At 46.7% G+C, this 19,157-nt stretch overlaps 1 protein-coding gene across 2 annotated transcripts in view; it reads left to right on the top strand.

The window, feature by feature from the left end:
• Positions 1-19,157, top strand: part of DAB1 (DAB adaptor protein 1) — a 439,870-nt gene that overhangs the window by 376,484 nt on the left and 44,229 nt on the right. The gene's annotated exons all lie outside the window — the stretch shown is intronic.

The raw sequence follows: 19,157 nt of genomic DNA, 5'->3' as shown, positions 1-19,157 counted from the left end.
AAGCAGGGGGCAGTTCTTGGTTTTAGGAAGAGAGCTGTCCACCCAATTTGAAAGTGGTCAAGAAGCTTCAGAGGGTCAGAAGGAGGGCTGGCCAAAGCCTTTGGAGCGTATAAGGGTCCAGCCAATGGGCAGCACACTGTAACAGGTATCGTGGGCTTGCAGAGAACCCAGAGGGCCCACTATATACCTGGACCCCATCTGCTAGTGGGACTCCTGGAAATCTGAGACACAAAGGAAAATCCTCAGCTCTGTGCCACTGCTGGGCTCAGAACCATATTTAAGGCCTTCAGCTGGCACACAGAAGACACCCTCCACATAATCCAGGCAGCCCTGGGGAGCCAGTGCAGACTCTTGAGCAGGGGGACATGTGACTTTGCCACAGCGTATGTAAAAAGAACTGGGGCGTTTAGTCACTGTTGATCTCATTCAACAGTGGGTGGAAAGACCATGGGCTTTGAAGTCATGCTGACCCTCAAGAATCCCAGCTCTGGTCCTAACAGAGCTGTTATGAGGCTAAATGACCTTATCTGGACCATTGTTATCAGTTGTGGACCCCATACTGTGAAAGACATAAAGACAGTCCCACATGTTTCAAGATGAGATTAATAATAACGTTTGAAGCCCCATCCCATGAGGGGCAGCTAAAGGGCCTGGAGATGTTTGGCCTGGAGAAAGGAAACCATAAATATGGAGATGGGCATCCACAGGGCCATTAAATGGAAGGGGGATTATACTGCTCTGTATCAGCCAACTCTTGGAACCAAGACCAGTGGGTGGCCCTCCAAGAAAGCCAGCTCTAACACCGAGTGAGGGTGACCTACTGACAGTCAGAGCTGCTCAAGGGTGGAACTCTGGCACCTAAGAGAGTGAGCTCCCTGTCACTGGAGCTATACTAGCAGAGCCTTAGAGACCACCTGTCAGAAAGATTACGGGGCGGAGGCAGGGAGCAGGGATTCAAACATTGAATGGCTAGAGGGGCAAGACGAGCCTTCGTTGCTCCTTCCTAATTTGAGCTTCTGGATTCCCCAGTCGGGAGTCTTTCTGGTCCCTTCTTACCCTCCCCTGCCCCTGCTCCCCTTTTTCCTAGTGCCCTTTCTTTCGGATCCACGTCCATTTCTCTACCCCGCTCTGCCAATACCTTGAAACCACCATATTCCACCTAAATACTGCTTCCAAAACCCAATGCACATTAGTTTTAGTGAAAAGACATGTCTGAATACCAGCCCCTTAAAAAACCCCGAGCCTAGAAACAGAGTAGAAGGCATGCAGTATGGTGCCACTCAGGGAAAGAGCAGTTTTTCTCCCCGAGCCCTTTGCATTTTTTGTTTGTTTGTTTTTGTTTTTTGCGGTACACGGGCCTCTCACTGTTGTGGCCTCTCCCGTTGCGGAGCACAGGCTCCGGACGCGCAGGCTCAGCGGCCATGGCTCACGGGCCCAGCCGCTCCGCGGCATGTGGGATCTTCCCGGACCGGGGCACAAACCCGTGTCCCCTGCATCGGCAGACGGACTCTCAATCACTGCACCACCAGGGAAGCCCAAGCCCTTTGCGTTTAATCAAGCCTCCGTGTCACCGAGACACTGGTCTGCTCTTCGAGTTTCAGTTAGGTCCAGCCCCTATCACACAGCTCCGTCCAATTCAATGTGTGCCTAAATTGCCTCACTTGCCCCTAACAGGCTTAGATACATGAGGAAACATGTTCCATTTGCCGCCTTGGTTTTGTGAAGTTATTAACCCGTCTGGCCACACCACCTCCATGCTTAATAGCTCCGAAAAAAAAAACAAAACTTCAGACTCCTCAGCCTGACGTACCCAGCACTCGGGTCCCAGCCTCTCTGTATCTCTGACCTGCCCCGTCCTGGTCCAGCTCAATGGAACTCTACAGTTTCCTGGGGGGAGTCACGCCTTCCCCCAACATCCTGGCTTAGTGTCAAGCATTGTGTTTTGGGGAGACTTTCTTTACTTCTCCCAATAATGCGAGCACGTCACCCCTGCTTTGTGCCTCCATACCTATCATTCTTCCAGGAATACCTCTGGCCACACAGTGTTGGAATTCTTCTTCTTCCTCATTACTTCCAGGAGCTTCCTGAGGTCCTTGTGTTACCAGGAGCAAGCCTGGGTCTGGTTCACAGCTGCTCTAGGAATATTATATATTTATTATATACTTAGTGTGTGTGTGTGTGTGTGTGTGTGTGTGTGTGTGTATATATATATATATATATATATATATATATATATACACACACACTATATATTTATTATAATATATATATTATATATTCATATATAATAAATATATGAATGACTCTACCCCATAGAAGGAATTTATGATAATCCCTGCTACTTTTTTTAATGGGAATTCCCTGTTATTCTGATTCCAAAATAGTCATTAACTATACATACTGAGGTTTTGCTTGGAAAATATCGGAGCTGCCTGAATGGCCCGCAGTGGCTCCCAACCCACTCTTCCATAAAGTCCTAGAAGCATCTGATGGTGATGATGGCTTTTCCATGAACTATCTGAGTATTAATAAAAGCCTACGAGAGGCAGGAGGTGAAAAGCACAATTTCAAGTTAGAGGCAGATGGATGCAGCTAGGATCTTAGTTCCTGTTCTTACTGCCTGTGGGACATCTGATAGGTCTCCTTGCCCCTCTGAGTCTCAGTGTTCTCATCTTCCAAAAGGGGTTTTGGAACCTAACTTGCAAGATGATTTGAGGAGATAATAGTCGATGTATTGGAAAGTTGGTCCCACTTGCCTAAACCTCCCAGAGGTGCTTTACATACCCCATGTCCCCCGCTGCTCTGACATCTTCCTGTGTTCCAGGTTTCCCCCGGAAGCCCCGCCTCTCTGCTGAGCGTACCTTCCCTAGGACACCTCTGTGCCCCGAAAATCCCTGCCATGTTGTCACTATTTGCTCCCTCACCACCTGCTCCTTACCCAGAAAGACAAACCAAAGACAACCAAAGTAGGCCATGTTAGGCAGCTTCCAGGGAGTTTGGGGCTCCCACACGTTTCCCACAAGAAGAGAGACTGCCCAATGGCCTGTTGGTCTAGGGATCACCTGGTTTCTTCTTCCTTGGGACGGGTCTGCATGGAGTCCTAATAAGGCACTCAGCTTGGGGCTGTAGTTGGGGAAAGCCACCAACCAGCCCCAAAAGAAATGGCCACCGGGTCTTCAGAGTCAGATCTGGGTACGGCTCTCATCCTGGCCACCTGCTAAGGGTCCTTGAGTAGCTTTTTGCATCTCTAAGCCTCAATGTCCTCATCTGTAAAAAGAAAGTAACACCTACCTTGTAGTTTTGTTTAGAAGATTAAAGGAAACATTTATGTAAAACCCTTACAGGGGTATGGAGTAGATTAAATGCAAACATTTCCATTTGTTGCTCTAACAAGCAGGGTACCAGCCAACAGTTCTCACGAAGCTGGGGATTGCCAAGTATTCTAGGTGATGACACACCTCCTCTGGGAAGCCTTTCTTACCCCAGAGTAATCAGCCCCTCTGGGATACCTTTGTCCTTCTCTTTGCAATGATCATAAAGGGTTATTTTCTCTTAATGTATCCATGTGAGCCATTGGACTTCGGGGTTAATGATAGCCCTGTGTAGTTTTTGCCTAAAGACTAAATGAGCTTAAGTATGTGAATCAGCACAGTGCTGGGTGCACAGTAAGAATTCAATAGCTGTGAGCTATTATTCTATTTGTTTTCCTTACTTTTCTGTGAGCTCCTTGAGGACAGGAATCACTTTTAATCATCACTATCCCTAAGGTAACTCTTCTTGGGATTTCTGATCTCTTTGAGATTTTGCTTGTAGACTCCTTCCCCAGAAAGAAACATGTGTGCACATGTAAATTTTTGTAGTCCTCGAAGCCGACGGGATCCCTTGATCTCAGCTCTAGAACCTCTGTCTAGACCTCTGTCTAGTGGCTCGTCATCACTGTTCCATGGTCAGAGATATCCTCAGTAAGGTGGCAAATTTGATGTATTGGGGATTTCAGAGTTTTAGGGCAGCGGAAGTTAGAATTCACTGTGTTTGTTATATTGTTCTTACCCACTTCAGTGCATCAGCTTATGGGAGCAAAGTTTTGTTTCGATTAGCTGGGCCCCAGGTCTAGGCAGAAAGCCAATTCCATGTCTTCACTCCCTCACATTTACTCATCCCTGTGGTAGTTTTACATCCCCCTTGTCCCATGACCGTAAGATGCTCAGCTGTACTGACCCTTCTCTTGTTCTGTTTTCTCAAATAACACATTAGGATGCTTTTGTTTGCTTATTTTACTTTGCACCTATAATAGCCCCTTTTTCCGGCAGATTTGTCCTTAAGGTCATGCTTTGCTCCCCTCTGCCATTTCCTGGGAACTCTAAGCCCAGATAAGGATTAATCCCACTCACTCCTAGAAATACATTTCATCCCTTCCTGGTCCAGGCAGTCAAAAGCTTTGCATGGGGGCTAATCTTTCCTGTATCTTAAATATGTGAGTCTATTTCTATGTCAGGGTCTCTGAAATCCAGTGGCATAAATGCTTGCTGACAGGAGATGTTGGATGGCTAGAGTTAGGAAGGTTTCAGGAAAGAGGGTACAACTTGGGCAAAGCCTTGAAGGATGAGCAGGATTTGAACAGGCAGATGAGGCATGGAAGCACTTCTGGGCAGATCACTGGGGTCCTGGCTCCTGAGTCCATACTGCCTTTACTTAGCAGCACTCAGACCTGGTTAATTTCTCATCCATTTCTCATCAATTTCCCTCTCAAAGACGTTGGGGGAAGACAGGTAGTCTCCCTTTCTGCCAGCTGACTGACCACGCTGTCATGTTCTTTAGACAAATACCCTGGCCTCTTTGGGAATGTCAGAAATGCACATTCCTAAGTGGGGAAGAAAGTGTCTGCATTCATTATTTAGTGCTTTTTAAACTCTGTTAGCCTTTGGACATGATCTAGTTCCACAGGGGGGCATTCACAGGCTGCTGAAGGGCCCATTTCAGACCCTTTTATGCCCCACGGCACTGAACTTGGTTGAGACTTACCGTGAAGGTCACACTGTTTCAATGACACAGGCCTAAATCTTAGTATGACTTATGCCGTTTTTGCATGAGAAATACTCTGCGCTTTTCTTTGCCCCTCGGCTTACGCCCTCATGTAATATTCTTTCAGCTGAAAAAGATCTTTTATCCTTCACCTTTTAAATCGCCCAGTTTAAAAGCCTTTTATGTAGTTGTATTAGGCATAAAAGACTTTCTAATTATTGGTGATAATGAGCCAGTGAATTCTAGCTGAACTTCTGGCCTTCAAAAGCGAGATTCTGAAAAGTTTGGCATCGTGCTAAATAGGAAGGACACAGATCATCAGATGGATACGTTGACCTCGACATTAATTTCTTTTTGGTGAAACACGGCTTCAGAAATTGAAAGGAATGATCAGACCTCCCTGAGGTTCTTTCCTCCCTTTGTCAATCACTTCGACTTCCTGAGACTTCTTTCGCTGGGCTGCAAAGCGGAAAGGATGACCATCCGCTACCAGCATCTCAGGCCTTTCGTGAGACTCGCACGGCAACGTGAAAGCATTTCCTGTGATAGTGAGGGGTCGCTTTTATAAGATGCTGTGGAAGTAAAGACTGAGGGATGGTATGTATTAGTTGCTTCTGTTTATTTTATGTGCTGTCCTATGATTAAGAGAAAGGCTCAAGTTTAATGACGAGAGAGGGCAAAACTGGGCTCAAGGTGAGAAAGAAATTTCAGGCCATCTGAGCTGATTTTCCGAAGAAGGGGACAGCCTCTCAGAGTAGCGAGCTCTATGCACCTAGGAGTATTCAAGCAGCAGATAAATGGTTCTATAAGGGAATCCTTGTATTGTAAAGGTGACTACAGTGGTGGACCTCAGAATCATTCATCTCCTCCGGCACTTCATTTGCCCCTATGTACTTAACTCATCGTCTTGCTGCCAGCAGCTCAGCTGCCAGCCGTGCACCTCACAGGCCCCATTCGTATCTTCATTATTATCACCTGGCTGTAAAGGAGCACACCCTGAAGTGCCTTGCAGTAAGTTATGGGCTGGCCCTGTGAAGTTAGTGCTCTGGATGGGAAGAAGTTTACTAAGTATTATAATCAAGTCATATCACTGAGCAAGCATTGGTCACAGAGTAGGTGCTTAAAAAATTGTTCCTCCTGAGTTTCCTTCTAGAGAGCTTGAAATCAGGGCTCTAGATCTGTCTGTATCCTGAAAAGGAGCCAGGCTGGGAGAAACTGCTAAACATCCTGATGATCGGATATGAAGTCCAGGCCTCCATTCAGTTTCTTCCTTTGTTTTATGATGCCAGGACAGTAGCCATATGTATGGTATCTAAAGCTAACGTAGCTGTGGGAAAAAGCAGGCAGACCCCACTGAGCATCTGCTCTGTGCCCCGGACAGCCTAGGCTCTGGTCTCGGCTTATCTCCTTCAGTAATCACAGCCCTGCGAGGAGGTAGCCGTCATTTACACATAAGGAGTCTGAGGCTTCGAGAGGTCACATAACGAACCCACGATCACAGAGTCAGAATTTGAACCCTACATTGTTTTGACTCAGGCACCCACACAATTTCCGCTAAAATATACTGCCTTTAGAATTAAAGAAAATGCAAAGTCCTCCATCTCCTGGTCAGAATCACCTGACCCTCACCTGCTCAGAATTAGTACTCAGGCTTCAGTTCCCATCTCCCATTACTCATTGTTTTTGAGCACTTAGAGCTCCGGAGGCCCAACACTCCCTGCCTGGCTGTGAACACCTCTCTCGACCTCTAGACTGAATTCTATGAGGGCGTGGCCGTGTCTAAGCCATTCCTGAACCCTCACTCTGCCTGGCACACTTTCTTCATCCCAATGTTGAAAAGATATTTTTGAATGTTAAGGAGCACATCTCAATGAAAGCCACCCACCTCCGAAGCTCAGAAAGTTGTCCGTTTTGCCGCCCCTTCCCCCAACCCTCCAAACTCCTTGGTGTTTTTCTACGAGACCCCTGTCCCCCAACAATCAGCATCTGCTTGGTTTTCCTTGCCCTAGATTTATTTCCATTTCTCTGCTGCAAATGTAGGAAGAGGCAATCCATTCATGTGAAGAATTTCAAGAATTCTCTGGACAACTCTTCCCTACACCCCCGTCCCCCATCGTTCATGGCAAATAAAATTTCATTCACAATTTAGTGGGTAGTTTGAAATCTGGATCAAGATATTGCATAATTGGCTTAAATCTAGTCTGAACATTTCTCAGTTTCACTTCCTCATTAAGCGCCAACTTGTAGAGAAATTATAATGATCACAACACAGTTAACATAGGTGTCACAAGGGAGGATATCATCCCGAAGTGAGGGAAAGGAATCTGAATCTGTGTATTCCCACAAATGAAAGAGAAGCTTGCCTCTTCTGATGTTTCTTGGGTGGACTTTCTTTTAGCTGTACTTAAAAACTTTCCTGGGATAGAATCCTAAATTTCTAGAATCTTAGAGTTAATAGGAACATTAAGAGATGCTATCTAGTTTAGCCTTCCCACCAAAGCAAGAATCCCCCAAGGTTGGTGATAAGTGCAGATGAACATCTCTGACTCTTGGGTTTCAATTCACATACCGGCAGTGACAGACCTTCATTACTTTTATAATCCCAGCCATCTGATTGCTACAAAGCCCTTTTTTTTTTTTTTTTTTTTTTTTTTTTTTTGTGGTACGCGGGCCTCTCACTGTTGTGGCCTCTCCCGTTGCGGAGCACAGGCTCCGGACGCGCAGGCTCAGCGGCCATGGCTCACGGGCCCAGCCACTCCACGGCATATGGGATCCTCCCGGACCGGGGCACGAACCCATGTCCCCTGCATCGGCAGGCGGACTCTCAACCACTGCGCCACCAGGGAAGCCCAACAAAGCCCCTTTTTATTTATTTATTTTTTGGAGTTCCTTACCACTTCTATTCACTTATTTATTCATTCACTCATCCATTTAGCAAATATTTACTAAGAGCGTCCTACCTGCCAGACAGTGTTCTATTCCCTAGAGATATAAAGATGAACAAGACCAGCTGCTTAAGAATCTTAATGGTCTAGGGCTTCCCTGGTGGCGCAGTGGTTGAGAGTCTGCCTGCCGATGCAGGGGACACGGGTTCGTTGGGAGGCCACTGTTGCTTTCAGGTGGTGGAGTGACACTGTTGGAGTTGTATTTTTCAACATCACTCTGGTGGCCTGCAGCAGGTGGCTTGGCAGGTGGGGAGGAGACCGTTATGTAGCTAGTGGAGTTACCTATGTGTCTCTGTCAGGAAAACAGAACCCACACCAGGCAGTTTAATAAAGGGAAAGAACATGTGGAACTAGTTACTAAGGTGTTAGAAAAGCTGAAAAGCCAAACGGGAAACAGTGGGCCAACCCAGATGAGTCACAGTTGGAAGTTACTACTAGAGTGATGCCTAGCACTAAAAGGACAAAGGAAGGTAGTGGTGTTGGCAGAGCCCAGGAGCTGGGGCTGCCATCAGGCACTGAGACCACAGAGGGAGCTGCCCGGTGGGAGCCGAGACCATAGTGAAAGGGGCTGTCTGGTAGAAACCATGGAGAGACTCAGCCATTGCAGCAGTACTGCCCAAAGAGAGCAGGGAAGAAATTCAGTTACTCCCTCCCTCCCACCATCCAATTTCTGACCCCTGCCTCCTGTTGGTCAACTTTAAGTGGAGACGGATTGGCAAGGGAGCCTGGGCAATGTAGTTTACAGGGATCAGCCACTGTCATTCAGCCCAGAGCAGGGAAAGGCAAGAATGGTTCTGAGGGCAAAGCATTGAGGGGTAGGCAACTGAGGACCACTGGGGGTGGGTCTGGACTGAGGGTGAGACCCTGCAGACAAGAGAAAGGGGGTAGGTAGGGGAGGCGTGTACATTTGAGTGGATGACAAGGGTAAATCCGGAAGGTCTCATGGATGTGGAGGGTTAGACAAACACAAGCTACGTCCAGGGTGGCAAACTGGGTGGTCAGGTAACCAGGTGATCTGAACCAAACTCCCTGTCTCCTCTCCCATAGCTCTGTCGTTTACAAACATGCTGTTTTATCACTCTGACTTCTACTAGTGTTTGTACATCAGCCCTTCCATTCCCTGTCTTCAGGTTCTTGCCAAAGACAGTAGTAATCCCTCTCATCTTCTTCTCTGTTCTCAGTCCCTGACTCACGTTGGGGCTGGGTCACATTATCGCCTTGAATGATGTCTGGCTTTCTCTCCCAGGGTTGCAAATCAGGGCTCTCATGAATGGAATCAGACAGAGTTGTAGACAGCTCACTGTTAGTCATTCCCGAAACTTGTTTCCCATAGATGCAAATATGGAGGGGTGAGTGTCAGCAGTTGTCTGATGCTCTGCGTGCTCAGTTGTGTGTTGGCAAAAATCACATCTGGATAAAACAATGATCACTCCACTCCTCTGCTAAAATACCTACCACTGGTTTCCTGGAGGGATGGTCTTCAAGCTTTTGATAAAACCCAGAAATCTTTATTTGAATGAAGTGTGCCCGGTAGCCGTCTATACAAACAGATAAAAGAGGAGATGTGGTTGGAACCAGGTTGGAACCCCAAGGCCCATCCGCCTGGAAGCCCCCTCCCCTCCTCTCTCTGAAGGACAGAAGGTTCTAGAAGGGAAGAGATGCAGAGAGGGTAGTGTGAGAACCACTGTCAAAGGAACCCACAGTTAGTTCCATGGGTGGGAGGAGTTGGGCGGGCAGACAGGAGCTCCTTCACATGGCTTCCCAACGAGGCTTTGTTATTCGATGATCAAATTCTGAATGCGGATCGGGAGTCTGGTCTTTGGGAGGCGGTAACAGCAGAAAGAACACAAAATGTGAAGTGATTCAGAGCTTTACACTTCTGTGTGTGTGTGTGTGTGTGTGGTGAAGGAAATTGCAGTGTTTATTGCACGGAGCCCAGCAAGGAATCCAGGCAGCTAGTGCTTAAAAGACCTGAACTCCCTGATGGCTTTCAGGGAAAGGTTTTAAAAGACAGGGTGAGGGAGGGAGATCGTGGGGTATGTGATCAGCTGGTGGACATTCTTCTGATTGGTTGGTGGTGAGGTAATAGGGAGTCGGCATCATCAACCTTTTGGTTTCAACTGGTCTGTGGTCTGAGGGCAGCATACGGTTAACTTCTTCCACCTGGTGGGGGTCTCAGTATCTGCGAAACACAGAGCTTTACACTTGTTAACTGTGTGACTCTAGGCAAGGTGCTTTATCTTTTGGATTCTTCTTAGTGACCAGTTAACAGTGTGGGGAGAGCTATTTCGCTGGGTTCCTGTGAGGATTAAATACAAGAACAGATGTGATCTCTGTCATGTTTGCCCAGAGTAGGTACTCAGTACTTGGTAGGCAACATGGGATGGCACTTAAAAGTGTGAGCCTTGAAGACTGACTACTTAGGCTTGAAAAATTTCTCCCTCCATTACCAGCTACGTAACCTTGGGTGGGTTATTTAAACTTCTCTGAGTCTCGGTGTGTTTGCTTATAACATGAGGATAATGACTATTGTACCTACCTCATGGAGTTCTTCTGAGGACTTGAATAAGGTAACGCATGGAAAACATTTAGAACAGCACCTGACATATAGTAAGTACCCAATAAGTGTTAGCCATAGTCATTATTATGAGCTATTCTATGAACGAAGGACTGTACCAAGTATTTCAAGAAATATGACGATGAGTAAGACCTGGCTCAACCTCTAGGGTGCTTTTAGTGTCCCTGGGGGCAGTCAGGGGCTGGAGTGCCTTCAGTTCTCCCTGCCCGAGCAGTAATGCCAACAAGATCAAGTTTAACAGGGGAGGGGGCTGAACCTGCAGGGGAGTGCCAGGGCTGTGGGGTGAAGATAACAAACAACTGTGACTACCAAATGTGGAGCACCACCAAGCAAGGGCCTGTGGAAGGCACTTAACGCCCTGCGTCAAGACATTTCCAAATAACCCTAAGATGTAGGTCTCTTCTCTACTATAAAGGCTGTTGAAGATAAGAGAAGTTAAATCAGCACAGCCAGAAGAGGCATCACTAAGAATCTAATCCAGCTCTCTCTGACCCTGAAGCTAGGGTGACCTAGTTTATCATCCAAACTGGGTCACTTTTGAAATGGAAAGGGGGTTGCTATTAATAATTACATGAGGACAGGCAGGAATGGGAGTGATCTTACGCAGACCAGGGTGCAGGTCCATGCTACCCAAGCACAGTGAACGCTCTTCCCACTGGGTCCAGCTGTCTCTAAGACCAGAACGCAGTGAGAGTTCAAACAGAAGAGAGGAGCTCTCTATCCATTTTGTTCCTGAAACTCTGCCAATCACGCTACATGTGCTAAAGCAGAGACAGTACTGTCCCCAAGATGCAGGTGCCCCAGTGCACGCCTGCTCCTTCAGTGGACATAAACCAAATTCCTTGGAGCTCTGTGACATGGTAAGAAAATGGGATTCAGGGCTATCTGTTAACTGCTGCTGCTATGAGTCTATCCTTATTCCTCTAATACAGATCATTAACATTTACAGAACTTTAACTACAGCAACTCTAACGAGCAGAGCTGTAATATACAGTTTCCCCATAAACATCCATTGAGGCTGACACTCATTCTCTCCTGGTAGAGTAATTCAGCATTTCTGGATAAGTCATCGTGTTGAGGCTCTTTCTTTCTCCCTTAACTGCTGTTATTAGTGGTCGCAGAAGAATAATGAACTCCAGTTGTAAAAAAGGAGAAAGTGATAAATTAATGATCATGGAGAATAAACATATATATAGATCAGTGACAGTCCCAACCTAAAGCGTAAAAACCTCGTTACAAGAAACAAGTATTTGCAGAGTAGTTACTGGGGGCCAGGGAGTGTGTGCATTGCTTGGCAGGCTGCACCTAGTTCAGTGATTCCCCAAAACCATATTGCCTAACAGTCATCGGTGACACTTTTTTTTTTTTTTGCGGTATGCGGGCCTCTCACTGTCGTGGCCTCCTCCGTTGCGGAGCACAGGCTCCGGACGCGCAGGCTCAGCGGCCATGGCTCACGGGCCCAGCCGCTCCGCGGCATGTGGGATCCTCCCAGACCGGGGCACGAACCCGCGTCCCCTGCATCGGCAGGCGGACTCTCAACCACTTGCGCCACCAGGGAGGCCCCGGTGACACTTTTAAAAACACAACTTCCTCGGCCCCCACCCCTATAGATCTGCTTTTGTAAGGCTTGCCTATATTTATACATAAAGGGAGATTTACAAAGTTCCCCCAGTGGATTCCAACACTCCACTACGTTTATCTAGTTTAGTTAACACGACAACTATTATTTTCTCCATTTTGTGAATGAGAAGATTGAGGTTGGGTTGCTAAGGGGAGATGGAAGTAAAGTCTTATGACACAGGATGAGGCCCTTGCTTCTCCACTTGTGCATAAAGAATGGCTCCATGTTAAGGTGACATTCGCTCTCACTTGTTACACCACTTTTCCCCTCTCCACCTCCCATTTTTCTACCTATCACAGCGTCCTGTCAGCGTGTCATCATGTTTCTTTCCAGCAGCTTAGCAGCTGCCTTATCTCCAGTATTACACCTCTTTTCCACCATTGTGTGCCATCAACATGTACTCTGGTTTTTTCCCCCTTTCCTGTATTTGTAATCTCGTAGCCTTGTCTCTTTGTCTGTCTCTAGGCTGTTGTTTCCACTGTCACCTCAGAAGTCCTAGCCCCCTTACTCCTGTCATCATTGTAGGGATAACACTTGCAGTGTGATTGGGCCGTGGTCCTCCAGAGAGGGTGGCCATGGACTTGGCAGGGACTTGAACTACCCACTGTGGCTGCTCCTTCCAGAACCCTTACTTCTCACCCTCATTGTAAAACACACATTGTCTCACACCTTTTGTTCTCCTCACCCTAGCATAATTCTTAAGAGTACTACTTCAAAGCTCACCCACTTAGGTGAAAATCTTAGCTCTGCCATTTACTAGCTGTGTGACCTTGGGCAAGTTCATTGACCCTTCTGTGCCTCAGTTCCCTCCTCTGAAAACGAGGATAGCAATAACACCTACATTTGTCATGGTAATTAAATGAGTTATTATACGAAAGCACCTTAAAATAGTGGCTGGTTCATACAGAGGAGCTTCCATCTAAGCATCAGCTATTATGATTATCATCCTGCTTGACCCCTGCTTGGCCAAGAAGGGATGAGGTCTTAATATTACTATTTAGCTCATTCCTTTCTCTTTAGACCAGAATGGACTGTTTGGGGTATGTTCTAGAGATAGAATCAGCATTTCTTAGAATGATTGGATGTCAGGGTGTGGGAGAGAGAGGGACCAAGAGTAACTTGTACGTTTGGGGACTTGATGGACCTAGCAAAACCGGAAATAATGATCTCAACCACTTGTGACATAAGCAGAGATACTGATTAAATTAAAAAGGTCTTTCATAGGACATAATAAGGATGCAGGTAAAGAGGGTCTCTGCTTGTGGGATCTGTATGAGATCTCACTGAATATGCCATCCTGTAGCCCTAGCTCCATTGTCTTCAGAGTTGGGGTGTCCAGCACCAGAGAACAAACAGGAAAAAAAGGCAGAGACCGGAGCACAGGTGTCAAAGTGACAAACGTGGTGTTCCCTTGACCCTATAGTAGTATGCACAAAGTGCCCCTTTTGTTTTAATTTTATAGTTTCTGCAATACTGGAAGGTACCTTCTAGAACTAGCCTCTGGTCACTTATGCATTTTTCTGTTCAAGCTTTCTTTCCTTCCTTCTTCCACAAATATGGTCTAGTGGCCATCGTATGTCATGCACAGACACAGGTGCTATACAAGTCAGACCAGGTCCCGTCCCTTGCACAGCTCACAGTTCATGGGAGAAGGCTGCCAACAAGCAAGTAAACGGACACGCAGAGCACAAAACCGAACAGGAAAATGTGACAAGAGCTGGGAACTGTGACTGTATGTAGGTAAATAGAGGAGGTCTCTAGAGACATGACACCTGAGCCAAGATCTGAATTATGAGAAGAAACCAACCAGGTGGAGAGTAGGATCAGGACAGGGAAAGACAAGGGCAAAGGCCTTGGGGCAGGAGTGTTCTAGGGGTCCACCAGGAACACGGAGAAGACTGGTGTTGGCCAGAGTGTGGTGGGAAAGGGGAGAGTGGTGGCGGCTGAGCTCAGACGCAGAGGCAGCAGCCGAGCGTGGACAGTAGTATAGATAACGGTAAGGAGTTTGGATTTTATCCCAAGTGTAACAGAAGACGGTGGGGGGTTTTCATCAGGGCAGTGAACCTGATCTGATAATTTTAAAATATCACTCTGGCTGCTGTGTGGGAGATGAACTTAAGGGGGAAAGTGTTAGAAGCTGCAGTCCAGGCAAAAGAGAATGCTGCCGAGGAGGAGAGGGGCAGGCAGAGTTGGGGTACGTCCTAGAGGTAGAATCAGAATTTCTTAAAGAATGATCGGCTCTCAGGGTGTGGGAGAGAAAAAGATGGAGGATAACTTTTACACTTGGAGATTTGAGCATCTAGGCCTGAGTTGGTAGCCTTTACAGAAATCAGAAGACAAGGGAAGAACAGGTATGGGGAGATCAAAAATTCTTTGGACCTGTTAAGTTTGAGTCTGGGCAGTATGGGATACAATCGTTTTATCATGTGCTGGGGAGGATGGTAAGGCCAGGTATTGGCTGGACTTCGAGTAGTGAGGAATGTCAGAGATTGACTGCCACCCTCGAGCCGCTCGCTGATGGGTCTCGCTAATGGGAAGGACTTGAATTCAGAAGAAAATGCCATCCAGATATTAGAAGAGCTAGAAGAATAGCATATTCCTGTTCTTATAACTTTTTTTTTTTTTTTTTTTTTTTTGTGGTACACGGGCCTCTCACTGTTGTGGCCTCTCCCGTTGCGGAGCACAGGCTCTGGATGCGCAGGCTCAGCGGCCATGGCTCACGGGCCCAGCCGCTCCGCGGCATGTGGGATCTTCCCAGACCGGGGCACGAACCCGCATCCCCTGCATCGGCAGGCGGACTCTCAACCACTGCGCCACCAGGGAAGCCCCTGTTCTTATAACTTTTTCTGGAACATCCCCCTAGTATTTCTTTGAAATTAGAGCCAGAGCCATTTACTCTGATTGCAAAGTCTCATTAGGTCAAATGACAGTGGATACGACATCCTTTTTGGAGTTTATGATAGCAAATGCCATGTCTCTGTGAGTGAGTGTGTGTGTGTGTGCATGCACACATGTGTGCATACACACACGTGCACACACATACATGCTGAGCATTTGAAAACACCATAAGGACTACCATGCCCTCTGCCTTGTAAATCATGCTATCACCAAGTTTCTTTCTGTTCAGTTTTCTATTCTCTTGTATATGCAAGTTCATCCATTTACTCCTTCTGTTTTTTAAAGTCAGTCAGTTCAGTGTATTTTGTTTTTGTCTGCTAGCCCCTGGGCTACTTAGACATTAGGAATACAAAGATGAATAAGATACAGTTTCCCATACAAGGAACTTAGTGTCACAAGGTCATAGTCTGTAGTAGAGAAGAGAGAAAGCAATCAACCATTATCATTGGACATGTGTGATGCCCAGAGGAGGATCATCTAGTCCATCCTGAGGGCCTTAGAGGAAGGCTTGGAACAGGTGACTACACCCAAGTCTCCAGGGTCTCCTGATGAACAAGGATGGGAAGGGCAGCCCATCACAAGGAGTAGCTTGTACCAAGGCCTGAGAGGGTAAGGAATATACTGAGAGACCTGTTAAGAGGGCAGGTGAAATCATGACACAAAGTTACAAACTATTTATAGGTTGGATAATCAATCTGAGACAAGTATAGATAATGCTCTCGCAGCTTTCCTCTGACTTCAAACTTATAGGCTGCCTTCCAAGTCTAGACTGTTGGTGAACATCACCTCTCTTGATCCTCGGAATTCTGTGAAGGGGACATTTCCCTTGCTGTCTTACATATGAGCAAGCTGAGCTTTCCTTGGGGCCTTAGTTTCCTTGTTGTAAATTGTGAGCTGGGTTTCTCTGCTCTTACTTCTTCTTGCCTCCTCTAAGTCTGTTCACCCATGAGGGGAATTGTGATGGAAATCAAGGAACTAGACTAGGAGTTGGGAACTTGGGGTTTCATCCCAGCTCGGCCACTAACATCATGATTTTGAAAAACTTGAAAGCCTCAGTTTCTTCATCTGAAAAAAAATGTAGGGTTGAGTTGTGTTAGAGATCTCTATAGCCTCTTCTAATTTTACTCCTCTGCAATTCTGCAATTCATAAAACTTTCAAAAATGCCATCAAATAGGCCTATAAAATCATCATAGTATTCTGAAAGGATACTCCACTGAATCGTTGACCCACTAATGGAGGTCTTTCTTACTATACATCAGACACTGTACTAATTAAGCTATTACCTCAAATCTTATACAGGGAAATCTTCAGTCTTTGAGGTGGATAGTTCCCTAATTTTACAATAAAGAAAACTTCAAGAGATGGGTAAACTAGTCAAATGCCAGTCGCATGAAAACAGAATGCTTGTTTTGGTCATTTGCAGTGGAGTTGGCTTCCGTCCTGTGAATGGCATTGCAGCAGTGAAAGTGGTCCATGCGCTGTGAAAATCCTCAGTGCGGTACCCCTGTCATAACTCTCCTCTTGCTCCGACCTAAATGGGCATTCTCCCATTTCCCTCACTTGACTGTTACAGCTCAGAGGAGGGACAGCATCCCGGTGCTCACAATATTGGCCCAGTGTGGGCGTTCAAGGAGAGTTTATTAATTATGAAATGAATGCCTTGAGAGCTGAATCCAGGAATGAAGCAGTAAGGAAATGAATGCCTAAGATTTAAAATCTGCATTCTTCCAGCGAAGAAAAGGAAAAGCATCTTACAGGGAACGGCTGTCAGAGCAGCAGGCAGAGCCCTCCATGACTATTTTTTCCTCTGCTGTGACATCTCTCCATTTGTGACTTGCTCTGATTTGCTCTGCCTTCAGCCTGAGCCTCTGCTGCTGTCGCTTGATTTCAACTCCATCCAATATTTCTTGTTACCGTTTGGGTGCCATCTGGACCGCAGGAGTAGCCTCTCCAAGAGCGACACAGCAGTGGAGAAAGAGCTGACGGCCTGTCTGAGAGCCCCCCTGCCCGCCCCCCCAGGAGTGTGCTGAGAGCCTGTCATCCTGCTGACAGGAGCCAATTTCACTTTCCTGTGATTCTAATTCACCCCTTTTCAGAGTACTGAACGGGCGCCAAATCTTGTTAGGAGTTTTTGAAAAATCCTTGAGTTTTGCTAGTGTGGAACTAGAATAATGGCTTTTTTTTAAAAAAAAAAAGAGATGGGTTAAAGGAAGAGAGAATGAAAAGCAAATAATTATAAGCTTCGGGAAATCATTCCCCTTTGGTTTCTCGTTGTCGCTGTGTGTTTAGACCTGGGCAGGTGTGTTTATTCTGTTGACAGCCAGTAAAGTAGCCAAGCTATCTTGCAACCTGCACCTTCCCCCACAAAGGATCCACAGCAAGGAAGGTCCCCCCACTTCCTAAAATCCTCCTTGTCACACGTCAGAGCTCTGGGATGAGGTCACAGGTTGGAGCTGGGATCGAGAGCCCAGGAAGCTTCCACGAGTATCAGAGCATGAAGTCATCCCCCAGGGCTTCTAGAGAAGCTCCATGGTAGACTGGTGTTTTCAGCATTTCTTCTTCGTCCCTATCACTGGCCTTGTGTGGGCTCTCACCAGGTTATCATCTCTCTCTTTATCATCACTGCCTCGTGACAACAGTATTGATACCATCCAAATCCCCAGCACCGTTCTTGCCACTGACCCCTCAGGATGGGATCAGATACTAGCAGTAGTAACCACAGGCGTGAATCATGGCATCACTTTGAGCTACGCCCTATATACTAGAGGCTTCGTGTGAATCATCTCATTTATGACACCAATCACGTGATAATTCCCTGTTTTCTCCTCTGTCTCCCTCACGCCATGTAAGGACAAGGGCTGTGTCTTATCGAAGATGCTCAATTAATTGATGGTTGGTGGGTTATCACGGCTTACGACCGCCATGGGTGTCCCCACCGCTGCCCCCCACCCCCAACACGGACACCATCATTTCCTGGGCATCACCACCAGCATCTCCTTCCCTTTATCACTGTTGCTGAGATCAGACTGACTTAGATCTTAGTATCTTATCGCATACTCAGTAGCAGCCTACACATTGCACCTCCAACCCCATCCTTAGGTGTTATTTTCAAGAAAATAAGGGATGTGTTTTAGAAAACCCAGGTGGGAAAACACAGAGTTGCCCACTGAGTTCTGAAACAGGTGTAAGGAAGACAGTGGAGGAGAGAAGGGTGTTGGGTAGACGGAATGAACAGTGGGGCTGATGGACTTCACAACGGTCCAGCCTTGCCAGGGTTCAAGCTTGGGGAAAAGGTGCAGGAGCGGGAACCTGCTGGGACCAATGTCTGCCCTATGAAAATCATGCCACACGTTTAGCTTCTCTTCCAGGTGACTTTGTTCCTTCCCTGGACCAGTGTTTCCCAAACTTTTGCCATGGCCTGGAACCTGCCTGCCCTCACTTACCAAGCATATAATCCCATGGCTTTCCTTTCCTTTCTTCTTCCTTTCTTTCCTCCCTATCTGTCTCTTCGTTTCCTCTCTCGCTCCTCTCTCTATCTCTTTCCCAGCCATCTCTCCCTCGTCCCTTCTCCCCATCCCTGTTCCTCCCCCTCCCTCCCTCCCTCCCTCCCATCCTTCCTTCCCTTTCTGTACTTTTGGAAAGGGAACTGACGCCCTTCGAGAGATTTTACTATCTCACTTGCTGTGCTAATTCTTTTCATGTACATCCACCTTCTCAGTGAGCCCATGTTGTAAGCATTATTCTTCCTATTTCTTGAGGAGAAAACTGAGGCTCAGAGTGAGGAAGGAATTCATCCGAGGAAACACCAATGAAAGTAGATGTTTGAACTGAAAGCTGCTGTTGGGGTATAGTTGATTTACAATGTTGTGTTAGTTTCAGGTGTACATCAAAGTGATTCAGTTATGCATATACATATATCCATTCTTTTCCAGATTCTTTTCCCATATAGGTTATTACAGAATATTGTGTTCCCTGTGCTATACAGTAGGTCCTTGTCGATTATCTATTTTATATATAGTAGTGTGTTATGTTAATCCCAAGCCCCTAATTTATCCCCCTCCCCGTGTTTCCCCTTTGGTAACCATAAGTTTG

Source organism: Mesoplodon densirostris, chromosome 2 (genome assembly GCF_025265405.1).
Source record: "Mesoplodon densirostris isolate mMesDen1 chromosome 2, mMesDen1 primary haplotype, whole genome shotgun sequence".
NCBI lineage: Eukaryota > Metazoa > Chordata > Mammalia > Artiodactyla > Ziphiidae > Mesoplodon > Mesoplodon densirostris.
The sequence above is the reverse complement of the archived record's forward strand: the minus strand, read 5'-3'. Positions and strand labels throughout refer to the sequence as shown.